The sequence below is a fragment of the Saccopteryx bilineata genome, chromosome 2 (assembly GCF_036850765.1).
Source record: "Saccopteryx bilineata isolate mSacBil1 chromosome 2, mSacBil1_pri_phased_curated, whole genome shotgun sequence".
Taxonomy (NCBI): domain Eukaryota; kingdom Metazoa; phylum Chordata; class Mammalia; order Chiroptera; family Emballonuridae; genus Saccopteryx; species Saccopteryx bilineata.
The window spans coordinates 17,409,857-17,431,995 of record NC_089491.1 but is presented as its reverse complement, the minus strand read 5'-3'; the positions used below and the strand labels follow the sequence as shown (position 1 = coordinate 17,431,995).

Genomic DNA, 22,139 nt, shown 5'->3' with positions numbered 1-22,139 from the left:
ATTCAGACGGCACGTTCTCTTTTTTTTTTTTTTTTTTTTTTTTTATTTATTCATTTTTAGAGAAGAGAGAGAGGAGAGAGAGGGAGAGAGAGAGAGAAGGGAGGAGGAGCTGGAAGCATCAACTCCCATATGTGCCTTGCCCAGGCAAACCCAGGGTTCCGAACCGGCAACCTCAGCGTTTCCAGGTTGACGCCTTATCCACTGAGCCACCACAGGTCAGGCTAGACGGCACGTTCTCTTAAACGCTCCTCCCCCCTGTAGCTATGTGCTCGTCTTGTCATCCACCCCTGAGAACATACTCTTTGTTTTGCTTGGATCAACTCTCCAATCACCATATCAGCTGACAAATTCCTTCTTATTCTTCCTGGTCTAGCTCTGTAATTATAACCACTTTGTACCCAAATCCACATAGATTTCCCATGGCAGGTCCACAGGCATTACTACCTTGTTCTAACAGCATGAAAACAAGAAAGTTACTCAACCTACCAGAGGCTCAATTTTCTCTTCTGTCAAATTGGTTAAGTGGACTTCCTTATAGGTTTGTTGTAAAGATCAGATGGCGTGAGAGATGCTAAAACATGCCATAAACAGAGGGTCAGAATGCACACACTTGCCATTATGGAAGCTGAGCTTCAGCCCTGAAGGACAAGCTCTCTAGTCAGTCACCTTCCACTATATGTGTCTCTGATATACCAAGTGCCTCAGTCACTCCCTGTCTCCTCAAGGAAGTCATAGTTCAGTGGGACAGATGATGGGTGAGTAAAGGAACCAATATGTTAATGAGATTCATGGTAGGACACATGGGGGCCCAGAGGCTTTGCACCTAAGAAAGAGGCACTAATCACTTTGGGATGGCATGCCATGAAAATTTTCTTGGAAGGGAAATGAACCCTGCAGATTGAGAAGGTATCAGTGAGATTAAGAAAGAGGAAAACCAGTATTCCAGATAAGAATGAGCTTGAGCAAAAAAATGTAAGAAAATCCAAGAATAGGATGTTGGGGATGGGGGCATCCAAGTAACTCAGTACCTTCAGGGCATCGCCAGATTCAGGGAAGATGGCCCGGGATAGAGAGGCAAGAGAAGCCAGTAGAGAGAACATGGGATTCCAAGATGAAAACTTGACACCAGTGTCAGTGGGAAGCTCTCAAAGGCTTGGGAACAATGTGTGCAGATGAGCCAATCTGCATTTTAGAACAATTACTTTGGGCAGTGTATTAGACGGGCAGGACTGGAGACCGAGAGTCTGACATGGAGGACTTTGCAATATTCTACAAACGGGTGATGACAATGCACTCCGGGGCAGGGTAAGGCATTGGAGGGATGCCAAAGTGACAGAAAGAAGGGAACTTGGTGATTGATTATCCCAATGGGGAAAGTGGGGAGACTCTAAGTTAGTCCTTGGTTTCTGACTTGGGTAACTTAGTTCATGGAGGCACCCCACAATCAAACAAAACTAAAATGTGAGAGCAACAGTTTCTTCCCATGCTCCCCGGAAAGGCACTGTACGGCCGGGAGGAGAGTGGATCCCATGATCTCCCCTTTGCGAGTCATAGGCCTGGACGAGCACAGATCCAAGCAGATCATTACAGCGCAGAACCATCTGTGATGAAAACTGAACTCTAACTGTGCCAGACCCACTCTGGCATAATGAGAGCGATTTTTAACACAGCACACTGCACGAATGACGTTGTCAGAGGAGCTGGAGGTGAAGGAGGTAATCGTGAGGCTACAGAGAAGAGAAGACGGAAGTCATTTTAAGTGGCTGGAAATGAGTCATTTGTCAGCATTGCCAACACACTGTCAGCTCCTCAGGGAGAGATGACTGGGCACCCCATGGGGAGGGCTGGTGAAAGTGTCACCCTCCAGTCACCAGAGGCCATGTGTGGGGTAAGAAGTGTCAGTCACATCACATTCTTGTCCTGACCTGGGTCAGAGAAAAACCAAGGTCGTGTCAGAGCATTTAGCATCCTAACCAAGAAACCTTGTAACCTGCCTCTGTCAGGAGCAAACTGATGTGCTCAGCATGATTAAAGACAGTTCAGAGCTTTAATTCCCCAGGAGATCTGCACTTTAAAAGAACAGTGAAAGGGCAACACTTAAGGGGGAAAAAAAAAACAAAGAAAAAAACCCCTCAGAGGTAAGAGTAGAATGTGGCATACAGAGAGAGACTTCTGAACCTAAGGTCACTGAAGGAGGACCACACAGGTGAACACCCTTCTCTCTATTCACTGGCCAGTCTAGGTGGGATCTTGGAGTTTGAACAGCGTCCAAGTCATTGCAATGGGTGATTGACAGCCTGCTCTTGATGCAGGAATCCTGCTTTGTAAGCCATTGTATTACCTGTGAGACCCCTCCCCTCACTGTGCCATTATCTTGGCCATGTGGGCAGCAGATTCCTCCAGGGTGGTCTCCCGCATTCATTGTTCTATTCCGATCCAGTGTCCTTCCTGCCACCTTAATGATCATTTAAGTCGAATCTCCTTCCCACTCACGGTGTCCTCCCAGGCTGTATGCTCTGTTCTCTCCCAGCGTAGACAGTTTCAGTCTCAAGCCAGACACCTTCTCCGGCAGTCTTGCTGCATCTGTCCTTTTCTTAGTTTCTTAAACAGGCTGAGGTTTTCCTCTCTCTCAAGATCTTTGCACAGTTTCATCTCTCTTCTTGGGTAAGGTCTATTCATCCTTCCGCTCTGCTTAAACATCACTTCTTCAGAAACGTGCTTTCTGACTCCCCAATTAAATTGTACTCAACCCTCAACACATACTATCTGGTATGTCTCATAACACCCTTTCTTTCCTAATGCTTATGATTATTTTTGTTGTTACTGGTCATATTCTGAGATCTCATTCTGACCCTCAGCTCTAGAAGAGCAAGGATAATGCTTGTCTCTTTTGCTACTGCATCTATATACCTGGAACAGTGCCTCGTGTAAATGTCCCACAAGCATTTGTAGGATGCATAAATAAATGAGGAAATAAATAAACAGCCCCTCAGCAATTATGGTGGGAAGAAAAGTTTGGGACTCCAGGCATCAGGCAACATCACAGAAGTACCAAATGATTTGTGTTGGCCAAGAGACAAGCGAGAAATCCAGGAACCTTAACAATAACTTTTCTGTCATCTTAAGCTCTGCTTCTGAGTCACACTTTCTGTGCCAGGACCACTTTGAGGAACAAAGTTACAAAACACTTTCTCAATGAGACCAAAATTTCCAGAAATGCTTATTAAAACACAGCACTGACCCCACTCTGTGTTTCTTGCTACATCGTGGATGGGATTTGAGGATTTACGTTTCTAAAAAGTTCTTAGGTGACACTGATACTGTTGGTCCAGGAACCAAACTTTTAGAAAAAGTGCATTAGATCATAAACTCTAAGGGGCGAGGGCTCTGCTGTCCACATTTACTATTGTTGCATGCATATGCTATTATATTTATAGAAACATACATATTTTTATATAGTACATGCTCAAAGCATAGTTATGGAATAAATGAAAGAAACTTGGTTGGTATCTATGCCCAACATCTGGTTCTAACTGTAGGGTCAACATCTCTTCTCTTACTCATCTCCATTCCTTTTCAGATGATCAGCATTATCCCAACCTCCACTCCAAACAACACCTGACTTTCTATAGGTAGCTCTTCTCTCCACCCCTCCTCCTAGAGAGACACGATCTGTTCTTTGGGGTTTTCTTCTTCTTTTTTAGTCTTTACTAAGGCCCTGATAATACCTGATAAGCTTCTCAGGTTGCAGTTTTAACTAGTAATGGCAGAACAACATGTCACTTCTCCAAAGAAAAATTGTATTCTAATATTTGATTGAACACTTGTATCTGAAGAACACTGATTAACAGTGGCAGTCAATTTGTAAAATCATAGCTCGCTGGCTGAACTACTAATGCATACTAATATAAATGTTTTATTTAGAAAACCATATAGCATTAATAGTAGCAATGACTTCTCTGTACTTTAGAAACATCCATGCGTATGGTATTAAGTGGTATGTTAGTTACAATAGTATGTTATCTATTCTACAAGGATTTTTATTGAGAACACACTTTAATATACAGTCATCCTCACTATATCGTGGTTCACGTTTCGCAGTCTCCCTGTATTGCGGATTTTTAAGTTGTATATATCTATTTTTGTATCACAGATTTTTCACTATATCATGGGATTTTGCAGTATGTAGGTACTTTTATATATTTATTATTTTAAATTTTTTTTGCAGTACAATAAGCATTTTCTAGCCTAAAAAAATTGAAAAGGTTTATAAGAATGTGGGGAGGGTTTATAAAGCCTTAAAATATATATTAATAATAAAATAAATATAAGGTCACTACTTCGTGAATTTTCACCTATCACAGGGGGTTCTGTAACCTAACCCCCATGATAGACGAGGGATTATTATAGTAGGTAGACTGGCCATGTATACCTGAAAAAAATCAATGCATCCCTACTTACATAATTATGAAAATAAGTAAAGATGCCTGTGTATATCTTTTTCCTCATGAAATCTTAAAATTCTAGTTTTTCTTGCCTCACTCCATTGAGTTCACATTCAGTTTTAAGAATACTAATGAAGAATTAAGTCTCACAGATATAGACAACAGGGTAGTGATTAGCAAGGAAGGGGGGGTGGCAGGTAGAAGAGGGTAAAGAGGGAATAAACGGTGAGGAATGATAAACTGAACTTGGGTGGTGAACACACAGCCCAATATACAGATGCTGATACTCTCATCTACAAGCGTGGTTCTACTTAGAGAAAAAAAAAATCAAACACTTTCTTTCCTTTTCAGCCAGCTAGGTACTTGGACAATGAGAAAAGAGGAAGAAAATTAATGCACTGAACACACACTATATGACAGGTGCTCTCGATATGTGATTAATGATCTTCGCACCAACACTGGATGATAGACATCATTGTTCCTTCCAGGACGATTAAGCAAAAAGCAGGGGGGAAAAGGCAAAGGAAAGGTCTAGGAGTGAAATCATATGCTTAAGGTAACACATCTAGCAGCTGGCCAAGAATGGATCCTTTGAAGAAACAGGTCCATTTGTCATTAAAAACCATGTGCTATGTTGAGCAAGGTCATTGCCTACAGTAGAACTTCTAATGGCTGCTGCATGCCAGTTTAGTAAATAACAACCAAGAAAAATGAGGAGTCAGACATAGTCTTTTATTTGTTTAACTCCAACAGGGCTGTGTAGTATCTTTTTCTCTATTATACTTTAAGATAAAGATTTTTATACCACTTTCCAGAAATTCTCTGGCATTTTTTTCTAAAATCCCTGTATCCTTCTTTTTGTTGTATCCATTTTCAAAAATCAACTCGTGTCCCTCCTATCCATGAATCCTTCTCTGATTCTACCACCAGAAATAAGTGTCTTCATTCTTTTTTTTTTTTTTTTTTAATTTTTTTTATCTTTTAATTATAGTTGATAACTTTATTTATTTATTTATTCATTTTAGAGAGGAGAGGGAGAGACAGAGAGAGAGAGAGGAGAGACAGAGAGAGAGAGAAGGGGGGAGGAGCTGGAAGCATCAACTCCCATATGTGCCTTGACCAGGCAAGCCCAGGGTTTCGAACCGGTGACCTCAGCATTTCCAGGTTGACGCTTTATCCACTGCGCCACCACAGGTCAGGCATGTCTTCATTCTATTATTCAAGAATTCTTTGCCTTTCACCTAGCATTTAATATTTTACAATTTGACTTATACCTGTTTAATGTCCAGGGATATTAGAATTGATGGGAGAGATGTAGGAGGCTGACATTTTGGATCAAATCAGTGATATTGATCTGTTTAATATCTGATTTCCTCACAAAATGAGAAAGAGAGAGGGGGGAATTATTTAATTGGTATCTCTAACCAGTTCTCTCTGAAGCTCAATTTCTCTTCTGTTAAATGGGAATAAAATTACTTTTGATGCCTCTCTCACAGGGCTAATATGAAAATTAAATCAGATGTTATAAGGAACAGTGGTTTAAAAAATGTTATCATTAATATTACTCTTTGGGCAACAACAAAAACTGTAACAAAAATCCATGAATCCTTGAACTACTTGAAAAACATCTCTTTAAGTTAAAATTCTTGTGAGACTGCCATGAATATCATTTATGCTTTTCTTGTTATGTTTATCCCTAAATTTCTAGTCAAGTCTAATTTATTTAAATATCTTCATATCTTAGGACCAGTGAAGATTTTTTAACAAGTACCAGACTGTCTTTAATGGGTTTTCTGGATGGTAAAAATGGAAAATAAAGTCACCATTGGGAGAGGGAAAAAGATGGTTTAAATTATTCAAGAAATCAGATGTTATTCAAGAGTTCATAAAACCTAGTTGCATATTTTGCCAAAAGTAGTACAAATCATTCTTATTTATATTTGGTTCTTCATATCTCAGTAAATTGCATGTACTAAGATGGTATTTAAAAATGAACATAGTCTAAACCTCTCTTTTCCCAGTGTAAGAAAATGCAGACTAGTTAGTTTTTCCCTCCATTAAAAAAAAAATGTTGGATTAGATCAGGAATAGAAAGAACACAGCAACTTGGATCTAATACTGTCTATCTCCTTGCCCATGGCAGACATCACTAATGGATTATAGCACTTTCCCATCGAGTTAGGCAGTAGCCTCAGAATCATTCTCTCTGTACTGCTCCCAGTAGCTGCTGTCAATCAATGGGAACTATGCTATTGTAGGATTAGATGATGTCTAAGATCTTATTGTTTAACTCTGACATATATAAAAGCAACGAGATTGTCTAATGCCCAAAATTCATTTTGTTAAAAAAAATAAATATCTGTTCCAATTCTTTGGAAGGTGATGAGAAATTTCAGTTGGTATTTTTCATTCAGTTATCTACCTTCTGGGTTCCCCCACTTGGTGAATGGTATCAGGGTCTCTCAGCAGGAGATGCCAAAGAAATGAAATGGCCCAGCAGGGAACCCTGTTTGGCAATTCTAACAAGGCTTAAGGATTGGCTTCTTCTTTAGAAACAAAAGTTTTCCCTCTGGTGAATATGCAAGTTCTGGGCACAGGTTTGGTAGGGTGCTCTACCTGAACAAAATACTGAAGCATAAGGAAATACAGATGAAAAGCGAATCCTTGGGAATGAAGGGCTCTGTCACTCCCCTTGCCTACTGGAGATAAAAAGAATTCTATTTCCTTGTGATGTGTTGTCTGCGTGAGTAAACTTTAGCTCTAGGATGGCAAGACCTTAACTTCTAAATGATGAGCTCCTACTGTGTGCCTAGGTCTTTCATGTGTATCATTTCATTTACATCACAAGAATACTACTTAACAAGTATTGAACCTTTCTTAGGTGCCAGGGACTGCTCTAAGGTCTTTACATGAATTAATTTATTTAATCCCCACAAGAGTTCCTATACCTTAGGTGCTACTAGTATTTTTAATGGATGAAGAAACAGACACAAAGAGAGGTTGAGTAACTTGGCCATGGTCATACAGTACTAAGTGGTATAGCTTATAGTCTAATCTAGGAAGTCTGACAGTAGAGTCTGAGCTCATAACCACTGTATTATTCTACCTCATAATGTCCCAAAGAGTGGTCATTAGTTTTCTTATAAGCAAAACAAACTTCAGAGCCGATTGCCTGTCAGTCAGAAAGTGGGATAGAGTTGGACAAGAGGGCAGGATCAGCACTTTTGATCAGTTGTCTCATTTCATCTTTGCTACAATCCCATAATGTGGATGGAATTTCCCCAACTTCACAGAGGTTCTCAGGGGATTGCCACTTACAGGCGATCACTAGGGAGTGAATTATAGTTCCAAGCTTTGGACTAAGCAGCCTAACTCAAGAATGCACAAGGATCTAAAAGAGAAAAAAGCGTCTTCCAAGTCTTACCGACAAGAGATATCATGGGACAGTGTGAACAGAAGGTAGGGGCGCAGAGAAAGATTAGAGTGGTGGGGCAGTCTTAGGAATGAAGTCGAGCTCAGGACAGATAGCTCAGTTGATTAGAGCATCCTCCTGACATACAAAGGTTGCAGGTTCAACACCTGTTCCAGGCACATACAGAAATGCTCTTATTTCTGTCTCATGCTCTCTCTCCTTTTCCTCTCTTTCTCTAAAGAAATCAATCGATTTAGAAAAGTGAGTTGAACAGTTGGCTCTTTAAGAGTAAGTAGAGGGTAGGTGAAGGGGATTTCAAGAAACGATGACTATCAATGCCTGCTGTGGGGTTGGGGGGGTTGTATGTATGTCAGTCATAGTTAAGGATGGCTAATAAGGAAATGGGCATTTAGTAGCCAGTTCCCTAAAGAGACACTAATAATTGACTAATAAAGGAAAGAATAATTGGTTGAAGATATCTGTTGAGTAATATCTGCTTAATAACTGCTTCATCAAGAGCAATGAAAAAATTTTCTGAGTCTTACTTTAGAGCTCTGACAAAAAAGATCCTAGAATTTGCTTTTCCCTAACTCATCCTCATTTTCCTTTCTCTTCCCCTCCTCTCTCTTCTCTCTGCCTGACTTCACTATCTCACAGTATTCTGGAACTACTTTTTAGCCCTTAAATTTTTTTGTTCTTTAAGCGGGGCTTTAAAAAAATTCCGATCTGTAGTTTATTTTCATTCCATCTCAGTCTTTTGATACCTGGGTAGTAAATTGACCTTAAGTTCATTCCTGCCAACCCCCAACCCCATTTTGCCATAATTGGATTTATACTTCTCTGCTTTTCTGATACATATAGCCACACATAAAATGTATATATGTATCAGTTACACACATTCACTTCTTACTCAGGGGTTTGGGGTTTGGGGGTTGTTGGGTTTTGTTTCCCAATCATAAACAGTGTTTCTATTCTACTGCCATCCCCTAGAGAAAACCAATAAAATTTGACTCATGAAAAGAGAAAGGGAAAAAAATCCAGGAGGCGAAAGTAATATGGGGAGAAAATGAAAGAGATTTAGTGTAGCTATCAACCCATCGTTGTGCTGTCTTTAAGAGTCTGTTGAAACAACATAATAAAAGGTAATAAAGGTTGGATTTATAGCATACCTGGTGGAAATGGCTGCCTATTTGTAACGTGCCCACTCATTGCCCACTGTGGATCTTTGTCTTGGGAGTGGGATGAATCTTCTTCCCTGAAGTCATCTTCCCCCCTTGGATTTAAAAGGCATCTGGTCACCCAGAGAGCAACCAGATCAGGTTGGCAGGGGAGTTAGCATCCCTCTCTGGCTTTTTCTTTTCCCTTCTTTTGTTCTGGGATTTAATGACTCAGCTTTGTTTCTTTTTATAACTCTATTGGGCTCAGGTTGCCTAAGAAAGCACCCGGTGACTCACCAAAATAGGAAAAGGGAACTTCGAACCTTGACAATGGTCATGTCGGCTCCCAGTAGGTCAAGGGCTATTGCTTTCACTTCAAGTTCAAATAAATCTCCATAAACTTCTAAATCAGCACTAATCAGTCTCTTGGGAGGAAGGTGGCACACAGACCCCAGGTAGTTCAGGAAAAATCAAGGACCAGCAGGATAAGAGGAAGGGTGATAGCTGGCCACTACGGAGTTGGGACTAAGTTTCAGGAGGCAGCTGGGGAAGGGTTCAGTCTCTTGAATCGAGTGCTCTCTGATAGTGGGTGGGAGCTTGTTCATTCATTCATTCATTCATTCATTCACTGAACACTTACTCAGCACCTACTTTGAGCCAGTCCTTGTGCAGTGGCACAGGTACACAAGTGGGTATGACTAGGGATCCATTCTGAAGATCCCAGTCTAAGGAAGGAGAGGCACTCACTCCTGATAAAAGATTATCAATTCATTATTAAATCCATGTGCAAGTTTCAGGAGGTGTGAAAGGTAGGTAGGTAAAGACCTGGCAAATCCTAAAAGTCTTGGAAGTTTTCAGAGTAGAGCTGGCCTTGACACTTAGTTCATGTATTTGCTTGAATGGATAAATGGATAAATACACTGAAAGAGTAGTGAGAGAAGAAGAATCAAAAGTTACAAGTTCAAGATCTACCTACCACTCACTATGAGATATCAGGGAAGTTTCCTTCCCATCCTGGGCATCTCAGTGTCTTCACCTGTGCCCTGAGATGTTTTTTTTTTTTTCTGTCAATTTCTGTCCCACCTCTGACATTCTAAATTACATCAACAGCATCAAGGGACATATATATAAACACTTTTCCAGATCTGGGTTTATGCAAGTCCAAGACTCCCTCCTGTCTCTCTAGAAAATACATGTCATCTTTTCACTACTTGTTTCTAGATTTGGTCTAGCTGCTTGACTCTGGATTCTTTGCAAGATAGAAGTTATAGACATCCCAGAATGGTGGTTGAGACCAAGAGAAAAAGTAGGAAATTCTGGGGGAAAGCACAGAATGGGAACCGCCAAGGGAAGCAAGGGGGAAGGATGTCAAGGGCAAAGCACCGAACCCCTGGGAGAGACCTCATGACTACAGTAGGAGTCATGGTGATCGTGGAACAAATCCCCATCAAGTCAGGACTAAGGGTGTCGGCTGGAGCCTGCATCATTTCATAAAGAGACAAGTCCACACTAATTGTCAGACCCAATCAGAGGGCTGGGGGGCATGAAATGAAGGATTAGTTCAGGGGTGTGTGCCCACTGGGGACCCTGGTTCTGCCTCTTGGCTGGCTAGAGCCCCTCGGTCAGAGGGCCAGCCACGGAAAGGACAGCCAGTTGGAAGAACAAAAGCTCTCGCAGATGGGTTCACAGTCAGAGTTCTGGAGCCAAGGAGTGACCGCTGGGTCCTGACGTCACTGTGGGAAATCTGGGATCCTTCTTCTTCCATTTCTTCCTTCCCTTTCTCTCTTTCTCCAAATTATCTTCTCCCTCTTCATTTTTCTCCAATATTTTTTCTTCCAGCCTTCTCTTTTTCTTTAGCTTTGTCCTCTTTTCTTGCTGATTGTCACATTGTTTCCCCACCTTTTTAAAAAAATAAATTTTATCTTTTCTCTTCCTCAGTTCCTTCCTCAACCTTCCTCTCTTCTCCTATCCCTTCTTTCTCATTTTTTACTTCCTCCTCACCTCTCACCCTCTTCTTACTCATCTTCTCTTTCTTTATTTCTACTCTTATTCTCCTCCCCCCATTTTGTAAATATTTCTCTTCCTATCTTCTGCTGCCTTTCTCTCTTTCTTCTCCCTGTTCCTTCTCTTTCTTTTTCTTTTCTCTTTCCTCCTCCTCTCCTCTTTCTCTTTTTCCTTTTCCTTTCCTTATCCAAGCTTGGCAGCAAATAACATGGGGTTTGGCAGAGCGAATAACCGGGCCTCCCTGTCTCATTGCTACCTTCAATAAACCTTCATGATTAGACCCTCACAAAGGTCTTCTGATGAGAATCTTTTGAGGATATTAAAGTTCAGAAAAGCTAAATGGAAGGCTAAGCTCAGACAGCTACTAAGTAGATATGGGATTTCATCCCCAATATGTCTAAAATCACAGTTTTTACATAAAACTTGGAATTGGGAATGTGGGTGGTAAGAAAACCATGCTTGACTCAGTGACAACATTACAGGGTCAGCTGTCCCCTCCAAAGACCAAGGGGAAAGGTAGCGGCAGTCCTGTCAGCCGCACCATCCTCCTCCTTAGGGGATGATTTCTCTAACATTAAGTGACCACCATTGCTGGCATTATCCTAGGTGCTGAGGATATAGACCCAAGTGACTCAACACATGGAACTTACATCCTCATGGGGGTGATAGACAATGAACAAGTGACAAAGTATATACATCACATCATGGGCTCTGATGCAGGTGTCAGTGGCTGTCAGAACATCTTAGAAACATTATGGAATTGGTGAAAACAGACGATGGAAACTGGTATGATTTTGGAGCTCATACAATATTTGTGAAGGTCTTATCTGTTTTAATTTGAACCTGACTTTTGCCTGTCTCCCTCTGTATGGGGTCCTATCAGCCCACAAAATATGCTAAGATTCTCATGCCGAATGCTTGCTGAGATAATTTTGGTTGCTCAGAGCCTCAAGAGGCCACTGTCGCACGACAAGGGGCTGTGTGGTTGCCATCACACTCTGCCTTGCCATGGGACTTTCAGCCGACCCTGAGCATCCCAAATTGAGCTGAGTTTTTCATCTTTGCTTCCATTCAGTCAATCCTATTCTCTGTCTGCCCAGAGCTGGGTAGTGTCACAGGCTCAGTTAACTGTGTAATGGGCAGTCGTCGTCTAGGGACCCTGCCATCTGGCAGACAAGACCAGCTTTTCGTCATAGTAACTTCCTAGTGTTCACTGTTGAGGGAGGGTCATTATGCCCGTCTCCCTGTTGGGAACAGAAAAGGGCCCAGAGAAGGGGAAGGAAGTACAGTATCACGGCCTCTGAACTTTACCCGTACTTTATTCCGTATCTAGAATACCTATTGGCTCCATGCACAAATCTCTCCCCTCGTTCCAAGCCCATTCCAAATGACATTTTTCTTCTCCCTAAGCCTTCTTCTTGACTCACACAAAGATCTATCTACCCATCTTCTGGAGCCTGACGGCAAAGCCTGCCAGAGCCAGATTGGCCAGGATTCACACTCCGGCTTCTACCAGGTCTTACCAGGAAATCTAAACCGTATTTATCACAGCTGCATCTCCCATCCCACAACCTCCTCTGCAGTGGGACTGTGCCGTCTCCCCGTAACAACCTGGAGTCTAATTTCTAAGTTCATTCATAGACAGCAAGAGGGTACAGCAGCAATGCCTTGCGATGTCAGTAGGACTCAGCTGCCACTAGGAGCTTGTGCCCCATGGAGAGGCCACAAGTAGGTGTCTCTCTGACAGACGGTCCCATCCGAGCCCAACCTCTACTCATCCCAGTTTAGGCTCCAGGCCTGTAAGTAAAGACATCTTCTGAAGAATCCAGCCTCTGGACGTTTGAGTCTCCCCACTGCCCCAGACGTCACGTAGCAGAGACAAGCTGTCGCTGCTATACTCTGTCCTCATTCCTGGCCCGCCGAATCCATTGGCAGAGCAAAATGGTTTTGTGCCAGTCTGATTGGATGGTCTATTAGGCAGCAATAGACAATTGGAATAGGGTTTCAGTTTTAAAATCAGCAAGATGGGGCAATTCTGCCAACCTTAGAGTGGACAGTAGCCCCCCCACCACCTCTCTCCCCCCCTTCCTGGCTTACCACAGTTTTGCTATCAGAATTTCAGTTACCCATGGGCAACAGTCATCTGAAAATATTCACTGAAAAATTCAGAAATAAATGATTCATAAGTTTTAAATGGTGTGCTCGTCTGAGTGGCATGACAAAACCTCCCGCTATGCAGCTCCCTCCCACTGGGGACAGGAGTCCCTGTGCCGTCCAGAGTATCCACACTGTGCATGCTACCCGCTTGTGAGTCACTGAGCCATCACAGTGATCAGCTCAGTTACCAGAGAGAGGACACGTTCCCGTAACTTTTATTGCAGTATACTGTTATTGTTCAGTTGTTTAATTAGTTATTGTTAGTACTGTCTATGCCTAATTTATAAATTTAAGTGTTCATAGGTATGTATGCATAGGAAAAACCATAGTATATAGAGTATCTACAGGGCTTGGTGCTGTCTGGGGTTGCAGGCTTCCACTGGGGGGGTGGGTGATAGAATGGATCTTCTGTGCATAAGCAGGGTGGGGTGGGGGAGGGGATGGCAGTAGTTGAAAATTAAATAAAATAATATATGAGAAATACCTGTCAATGCATGACATTTAGAAGACATTTTATAAATATAACCCCTCAAACTATAGAAGTTTCAACTGTCTACTTGCCTTACTAGAATTTTTGTTCCTCTAGGGCAGAGGTTGGATCATATTCACATTGTAAGCCCTGCCTTATACTGTTATGTACATATTCTGTGCTTTAAACGTAATTGTTGGCTACACAGATGAATAAATAAATACAAACAACACTAGATTAGGAGTCAGGAGCTTTAGTTACTAGCTGTGTGGTTTTGGTTATATCCCCCTCCCTCTGGGAATTATTTTCTTACATGCAAAATGAGAAGGTTTAGACTAAAAAGGGTCCACTCTGGCCAACTGACGAAGATCTGGCAACTTTTCTCCAATTCTTAAGGTGTTTTTACGGGGAAGGAAAACACATTCCTTTTGTGTTTTGACTCTCGGATGGTACAGCCAGGGCCCTGAATGGAATACAGAGGCACAAGAGAAAGAAGAGCTTCCTAGAAGAGCTACCCAAAGCCTCAGAAACGCTACGGAAGACCTCTTGTGAACTAATACCGCCGTGCCCCTAGAGGCGCTCGCGTGCGAAGCCGTGTTTCCGTGCAGCCCTGCTTAGAGGGCAGGCAAGTATTGGACTAAGTGGATTCTATCCCCCCATAGTCTTAGTTCTACCACAGGATAACTGCTGCAGCTCCAAAGGTGTTTACATTTGCAAAACATTTTTGACATTGTGGTTGTTGTTTTTTTTTTTTTCTTATTCCTAACTGGGTGGGTCCAAGTGGTACAGATAGGGTTCTGGCTGGCACAGCAACCCGAGTGCGTGTCACCTGGGAACAGCCTAGCTTGTTTATTTCAGTGATGCAGGAACAGGGAGTAGGAGTGGGGAAGTCTGGGGAGGAATAATGATGGAGCCGGAATTTTAAGTGCACTTCCAGAGATGATTCCAGGGCGATGATTAATGGTCTGTAGGAGCTCACCAAGGGAATACCGAGTACAGAAAACTGAAAACACAAAACCTCTGGAAAGTGTGGGTACCGAGACTCTTATCTTGGGAGGTGGTGCTTAAGGCCAGAAGTTAAGTTTTCTATTCTTTATAGGAGCATCTACATTTATCAGGTAGAATGGGTAATTCTGCATTGATAGACAACCTCCAAAGATTTTAGGATTAACACCACCAAAGTTCCTTTTGTTTTTCTTTCACGGTCATAGGAAATATGTTTATTGTGGTAGTAAAACCCACATCCCAGAGCCCTGACCAGGTAGCTCAGTTGGCTAGAGCACTGTTCCGATATGCCACAGTTGCACCAAGGTTGCCGGTTCAATCCCTGGTCAGGGCACATACAAGAATCAACCAATGAGTGCATAAATAAATGGAACAACAAATTGCTAAAAACAAACAAACAAAAAAAACCCCACATCCTTCAAAAATTACACATCATATGAATGCATCTGAATCTTCTAAAAATTGTATCGAATGTATTGGGGTGACACTGCTTAATAAAATTACATGGTTTCAGCTGGACAATTCTATACTTCATCATCCACGTACTGCATTGTATAATCACTGCCCCAAGGCAAGTCTCCTTCCATCACTATCTATCCCCCTCCTACCACTCAAGTTCAATTCTCACTTATGCAAATTCATGCCTCTCTTGAGGACAGTAGCTCAGCTATCCAGGCAGCTTTGGGTTTGTGACTCTTTTCTCAGTGTGACGCTTCAACAAGGGATGAAGTGAGCATGAGACTTTGATAGGGGAAAGGGGTCCTGGAGGAGCTCACCCCAGCAATAAATGCTTTCTGTCCCCAAATGGTACATGTTATGTGGCCCTTCCTGACATTAAAGACCCAGGAAGGGCAAAGAAAGAGAGAAGGACCAGCAATGTGTGTGCACCAGTAGTTTCTGGTATAGGAGGCAAGAGAATGAGGAAGGGGAGGAAACCCACAGTGTATTTGAGAAGCTAGGACCAAAGAAATCTCACTGGGTTTCAGTTTACTCCATCCCTCAAAGAAAGATGAGCTCATCTACTATACTAAGGATATTGTTAAGATTAAATAAGAAAATGCACATATCGGCTCTTTCAGCCTAACCCTTTGCCAAGGGCAAGATTTTTTTTTTTTTTAAGACATCATAATGTTTTTATAATTGCTGATTGTATTACTATGAAACCATAAAATGCCAGATTTTATAAGGTATAAATGACTATCTGGTGCTATGGCTTTCTCTGCAGCATAAAAATTTTCATTACCATAGAAGATCCTAAACATGACTGACAATCAGAATCAGCTGGGAAGATACACACGTGCACAATCTCACTCAGAGAGACTGGAGCAAGTATGTGCCCTTGTCCGGAAGCTTTTACATGACCCTCACGGGATGCACCAGATAAGACACTGGCAGCACGGCTGGACGTTTTCAAAAGGTACCAGGTCAGTAACAAGAAATCTGATGCGACTTTTGGGAAACTGCAGGCTATTAATAGTCATGGTTTTCCAGGATGTGGCATTATTTTGACGTTAATCTTTTTGACCTATCTGTTTCTGCCATCTCTGATCCATTCTGGTCTTTTATTTTTCTTTAACCCCCTTTCACCATCTGTGTCTTCAACATTCAGAACTGTATCAGCAACATTCATGCTGACCTTTATTGGTTTCATTCACATGTTCATCTACACACTCACCCATTCATTCTTCACTTTCTTTCCATGAAGTCCTCCAGTCTTTTGTTCAGAAAATACACATTTGTTGAGCACCTACTATTTCCTGGTCACTGTGTTCAGCACCAGAGGACTAAAGGGGGAAAAAATGTGTATGGCATAGCGAGGGACACAGACAAGCAAATACATAATTACACGAAATAAAACAATGGGAATACAGAGGTGAGAATCTCAACTTGCCTGAGACGAGACAAGTGGAAGAAGGTTTTCTGGAAAAGGTGGCAAACTAATTCTTGAAGGAGAATCTGGTCAAGTGGGGAAGGTGAGAAGGGCCTTATAAGTAGCAGGAACAGCACATAGAAAGGAAGCCAAATGCAGGAGGGCCTGGCCTCTTTGCAGACATGCAGATATTCTAGGAGGCTCTTGCTGAATGAGTCCAGGAGGCACGGAGTCAGCTGACCTAGCCTGGAGACCGTCACAGACCTATTAAATCTCTACATCGCAAATCAATTCTAACAATTACATGCAATGCTTTATATTTTTTTCTTGCTTTTTTTTTCATCTTTATTAGAGAGAGGGGAGAGAGAGAGATAGAGAGAGAGAGAGAGAGAGAGAGAGAGAGAGAACAGGGGGAGGAGCAGGAAGCATCAACTTTCATATGTGCCTTGACCAGGCAAGCCCAGGGTTTTGAACTGGCGACCTCAGCATTCCAGGTCGAGGTTTTATCCACTGCGCCACCACAGGTCAGGCACATGCAATGCTTTAAATAAAGAGTCTAACAGAGTACCTGACACACAATAGGCACTAGAAAAATGTAAATTCCACTCTCATTTCCTGACCACTGCCTTGTTTGCCTTTCCAGCCCCATAGTGCCTAGGAGAAAGTAACTGTTTAATACATTTTTCTTAAATTTAATTTAATCGCTTGCCTCTCAGTCTCAGGGTTAACTTCCTTTTCTTTCTATGGGGACACTGAGGACCATGAACAGAGTAGCTTTTTCTCAAAGCCTCCTGTTCTTCTCTGCTTGGAGAAGTAGCTCCTGCTCTCTCTGCTGCAGTCAGTTCCTCTGCCGGGGGGGGGGGACCACATCTCCTGTGAATCCTGCAATGAGAGGCTCCCACCCTCTACACAGAAAGTTGATCTGCCGCCCTAGAATTGCACTCATTGATTGTGAAGAGATAATCATGGAGGCTGCTATAGCCACAGCGTGGTGAAGACAGACAGGGATGTTGAGTACATGTCCCCTAGGACATCTGTACCACTGCTTCCTGTCTGCCTGCATACTTGGGCTCAAGGCACAAAACCTTGTTTCCTCATTTGTTTAAAAAAAATCACATGAATCAGGCAAGATATAGAAATATGCATTTTTTGGTTGATGAAAATTGAGAGGCTTAGAGAAATAAAGAACTCAACTTAGCCTGACCAGGTGGTGGCGCAGTGGATAGAGCATCGGACTGGGATGCGGAAGACCCAGGTTCGAGACCCCAATGTCGCCAGCTTGAGCACAGACTCATCTGGTTTGAGCAAAGCTCACCAGCTTGGACCCAAGGTCACTGGCTCCAGCAAGGGGTTACTCAGTCTGCTGAAGGCCCATGGTCAAGGCACATATGAGAAAGCAAGCAATGAACAACTAAGGTGTTGCAACGAAAAACTAATGATTGATGCCTCTCATCTCTCTCTGTTCTTGTCTGTCTGTCCCTCTCTCTGACTCTCTCTCTGTCTCTGTAAAAAAAAAAAAAAAAAAAAGAACTCAACTTAGGCCCGGGGCTTGACCAGTGGTTTTGCACAGACATTGGGTTCTATCTATCACAACCTGTTTTTATTGCCTCCGTGGGGAAAAACAAGAGAAAGTAAAAAAAAAAAAAAAAAAAGGTTTTCTCTTGAGATTATCTATCTGTGTATGTATATGTAAACATATAAGTTATTAATGCAAATAAAAATTCAAATTAACTTTTAAAAATATTAGGAATATATGCATATTGTAAAAAAATGTTTAAAACACAGCAAAGCATAAGGAAGGATATCTTCATTCAGCGGTATTTTCGGTTTATCCATGTGTGTGCGTCTACATAAAATTTTTACAAAATCGAGATTATCATTCTACTCACATGCACACACAGTTCTTGTTTCACTTAACTATAAACATTTTCCTAAGTCATAAAATATTCTTCAAAAACACAATTTGGTCTCCATCTATATGACTGGCTCATTTACTTGCTATTCATTTGGGGTGGGGGGCAGGGAAGGAAACAGACAAGAACTGGGTTAGGCTAGAGAGCTCTGTGTTCTCGCCCTAGGTCTGCTTACTAAGCCTCTCCCCTGCGTGTCTCCACTGGCGCATCTGTGAAATGGGGACGATGTTTGACTTTTTACCAGCCACACTGCCTCGTCGGGAGGGGCACGTGAAGCCATGGGTATGGGTGAACCCAGAACTGCAGGATCGCCTAGTGCTGCCTTAATTACCATGTTGGTTAGAACTCCTGTTGCTGTTTTACGTGGGCACATGCGCAGAACCCCCCCCCCCCACACCCTGGCCCCGGTGTCAATCTCTCCTCCGGCCAGCACTTCCGCACTGGCATAGGCGGTACAGCTCACAGGAAGCACCTCTGCTCCAACTGTCCTCCTGTATTGTCTGTCTTGATGAAAAATGACTGGTTATTATTTCCCGCCTTTGGGTCTGGGAGGCCTGAAAGAAATCAGGTAGCCACATAAAATTGCTGCTGTTATTGTAACAGCTTTTTCATTGATGGACTTAAAGCGTGCGGTGTTTGGTATCGATTGCTGTCCTGGGGAGGCTGTGTTGAGGGCAAAGCAGTGGTAGCGGAGGGAAGGGTGCGGCCAGGGGCTGCAGCGCCGAGATGTTCCCAGGAGCTGGAGGAAGAGTCCTGGGGCTACGGAGGAGGCATCTTACTTTGCAGGACGCACAGGCACCTGCAAAAGGTGTTTTCAAAGGCGTCACCCTGTAAAGCTGCTTTTCTTACTGAATTACCTTCTGCCTCCAGAGATTTGAAACTGTCTCCTAATTTTATATTTGCTTGGCTTCTAATTCTTTATCTTTCCCCATCTTCGGCCCTCTCTCTCTGCAGTCAGCCCTCACATGTAAAAAGCGAACCCATAGTGAAGCATGCTTTGTCTTGAGTCCTGTGTCGGAGCACAACACGTTTTAGGATTTCTCCTCCCTGCCCCTTTTTCTTCTGGGTTTTATGCTTCCCGTTTCCTTTCTTTTGCACTTGAATTGTTACCTCTCACTCTTTCAACCTTCAGAAAACAAAAACAAAAATGGAGTGATTACCACCTTTAAAGGGACAAGATGTTAAGCATTGTGGGAATTCAAAATTTGATAACAGGCTTTGTCGAGAGAGACGGGCAGGGTCCTGCAGTCTTGAGACGCTGCGTAGACAGAGGACGGAGGCGGTGGCGTCCACTGCCAAGACTGGGGATGCCCGGCGAAAGCGGCACTGCCTGGGCCGCTTCCGGGCCATGGAGGGTGGCCCGTCCTCTGGGCTCCCTGAAGGGTGCTCCCTGAGATCCCGGGAGCCGTGGCCCATAGGCCTGCTCTCTTGGGGCGAGCCCACAAGCACAAGCAGGGCAGTGGCACAGCAGATCCCACTGTTACTGTCACCCCCCCACTCCAAGACAGAGGAAGGGGACCAGCAGCAGCAGCTCCTCAACACACCTCAAAGGAAAGAAATTAGAGTACATCCAAATATATTTATCAAACATTATTTTTGAATGGTGATAATGTGACATTAAGATTTGTGAATAGCCCTGGCTCATTGCCTTAGCGGTAGAGCGTCAGCCTGGCATATAGAAGTCCCGGGTTCAATTCCCAGTCAGGGCACACAAGAGAAGCGCCCATTTGCTTCTCCACCCTTCCTTCCCTCCTTTCTCTCTATCTCTCTCTTCCCCTCCTGCAGCCAAGGCTCCACTGGAGCAAAGTTGGCTCAGGCACTGAGGAGCAGGGTAAATAAAGGGAAGAGACTAAGCAAAACACACACACACACACACACACACAACTTATAGGCATATACAATGGTGTGCTGATGAGCAGAGGGAAAGGGGAGTGGGGGAGGGAGAAGAGGGCAAAGGGGGATAATTGGTGCAGTAGATCTGACTTGGGGTGGTGAACACACAATACAACATACAGAGGATGTGTAAGTTACAGAGGATCAAACCTATATGATTTCATTAACTAACGCTACCCTAATAAACGGAATTTTAAAAAAGAAAGAATTGTACTCTAGGAGAAGACTGGAGTTTACACAAAATATATTTATGCCACCCTGGCTACTTTTCTAGCAGGTTCAGTGGTTCTTGTGAAGAATCCAGCATGAATATCATTGACCCAGAGATCCCTGACCAGAATGTTGCCGAGAAGCTCGGCGGTTTGCATTTGGGTCCCTGTATGGAGATGATGTCTTCATAAAGGCCCCGCCGAGTTATTGTCACTTCTTCGGCAGCAGCCTGTCTGCGACAGTTGGCTGGTTTCATACAGCAGTGTGGCGAGACGACGAAGGAAACAATTAATGTGAAAACTGTGTGTGGCTCTCCCGCATCAGCAGGGACCTAGGGAAGACATTCTGTAAGGAAAAGGGGACCTTGCATGGCTTCTAAACAATTTTATGACTTATCAGAATGTCTATCTTTTTAAAGAACTCAGTATAAATGCCATGGATCAGCTCACTTGTTCATTGATTATTTGTGACACCAGTGGAGAGAGATGTATGCACAGCTCTTAAAAAGTGGGTGCTCTTCACTGTGGGCCTTCTTGGAATAGACCCTTAAATCGGGTTTTGACTGAACACAGATGTCTGGTTTTCTAAGAGGAGGAAAGATTTTGAAAGGATGACCTTCCTTGAAACTGGGCTAGGAAAACCAATTGTGTTTGTATTCAGACATTTAAGGTTATTATCAGTGAATTGGCCTCAGCAAGAATCATCGAATGAGCTACTCTAGTACCTTCTGAATGGCTGTCTTCTGTGCATACACAGTAGTGGCTTGCTGTGCTCCGGGCGGAACAAGGCAGTGAGGTGGGGCCTCAAGAAATCAATAAAGAAGAACTAGAGGGAAATGGCGTGAGGTGTGGCAGGAAGCTTGACGAAGATGGTGAATCCTGCTGGCGGCGGACAGGTTTTACCTTCAGCTTTGACCTGCTTGTAACCTATACCAATCCATATGTCATTTTCAAAGCAACCCACTAAATCAGCCATGTAGTGGGTCTGTCGGGTTACAGCTGCAAAGGGGCAGAACATTTAGATAACATTTGGCCTCTTTTGGGCGTAGTGAATAAATAATATGTCGTAGAACAACTGGCGACCACATACTATAACACTTAGACAGGGTCAGGAACAAGCCGTGATGAACTTGGACAGCAGCCTTCTGATCACCCCCTTATATCTATCACCTGTAATTTCCCGTCTTATCTCACCAGAAAAAAAGGACAGGAAGTCATCGTCCTCCAGAAAATCCAGAAAACTGAGGATCTTATCAGGTGGGAACAGTAGCACTCGGAAACCCTTTCCAGCCAGCTTTAATTTTTTTTCTGTTTTTTTTATTTATTTTTATTTAATTTATTGTGTTTACATAGAGTCTAGTGTTGCCCCTAATGCATCCCCCTTCCCCCGTATTCCCCTCAACATCTCCCTTGCCCCCTCCCGACAGCGCCCTCCCCCCTTCCCTTCAGGTTTATCCCATTCTATCCTCCCCTTCCCTCTGTCCTCTTTTCCTCTGGTCCCTTTGATCCCTCCTCTGCCAGCTGTAATTTAATGGCCCTGTGACGTTCACTCCTAAGGTGACTGACAATGACTAAGGCCTTGTGAACGCACAGATAACACAGAAG

General features: G+C 43.0%; 1 pseudogene; it reads left to right on the top strand.

Moving 5' to 3' along the window:
• The first annotated feature begins 19,158 nt into the window (after positions 1–19,158).
• Positions 19,159–21,779, top strand: LOC136322169 (germ cell-less protein-like 1 pseudogene; annotated as a pseudogene).
• The last annotated feature ends 360 nt before the right edge of the window (positions 21,780–22,139 follow it).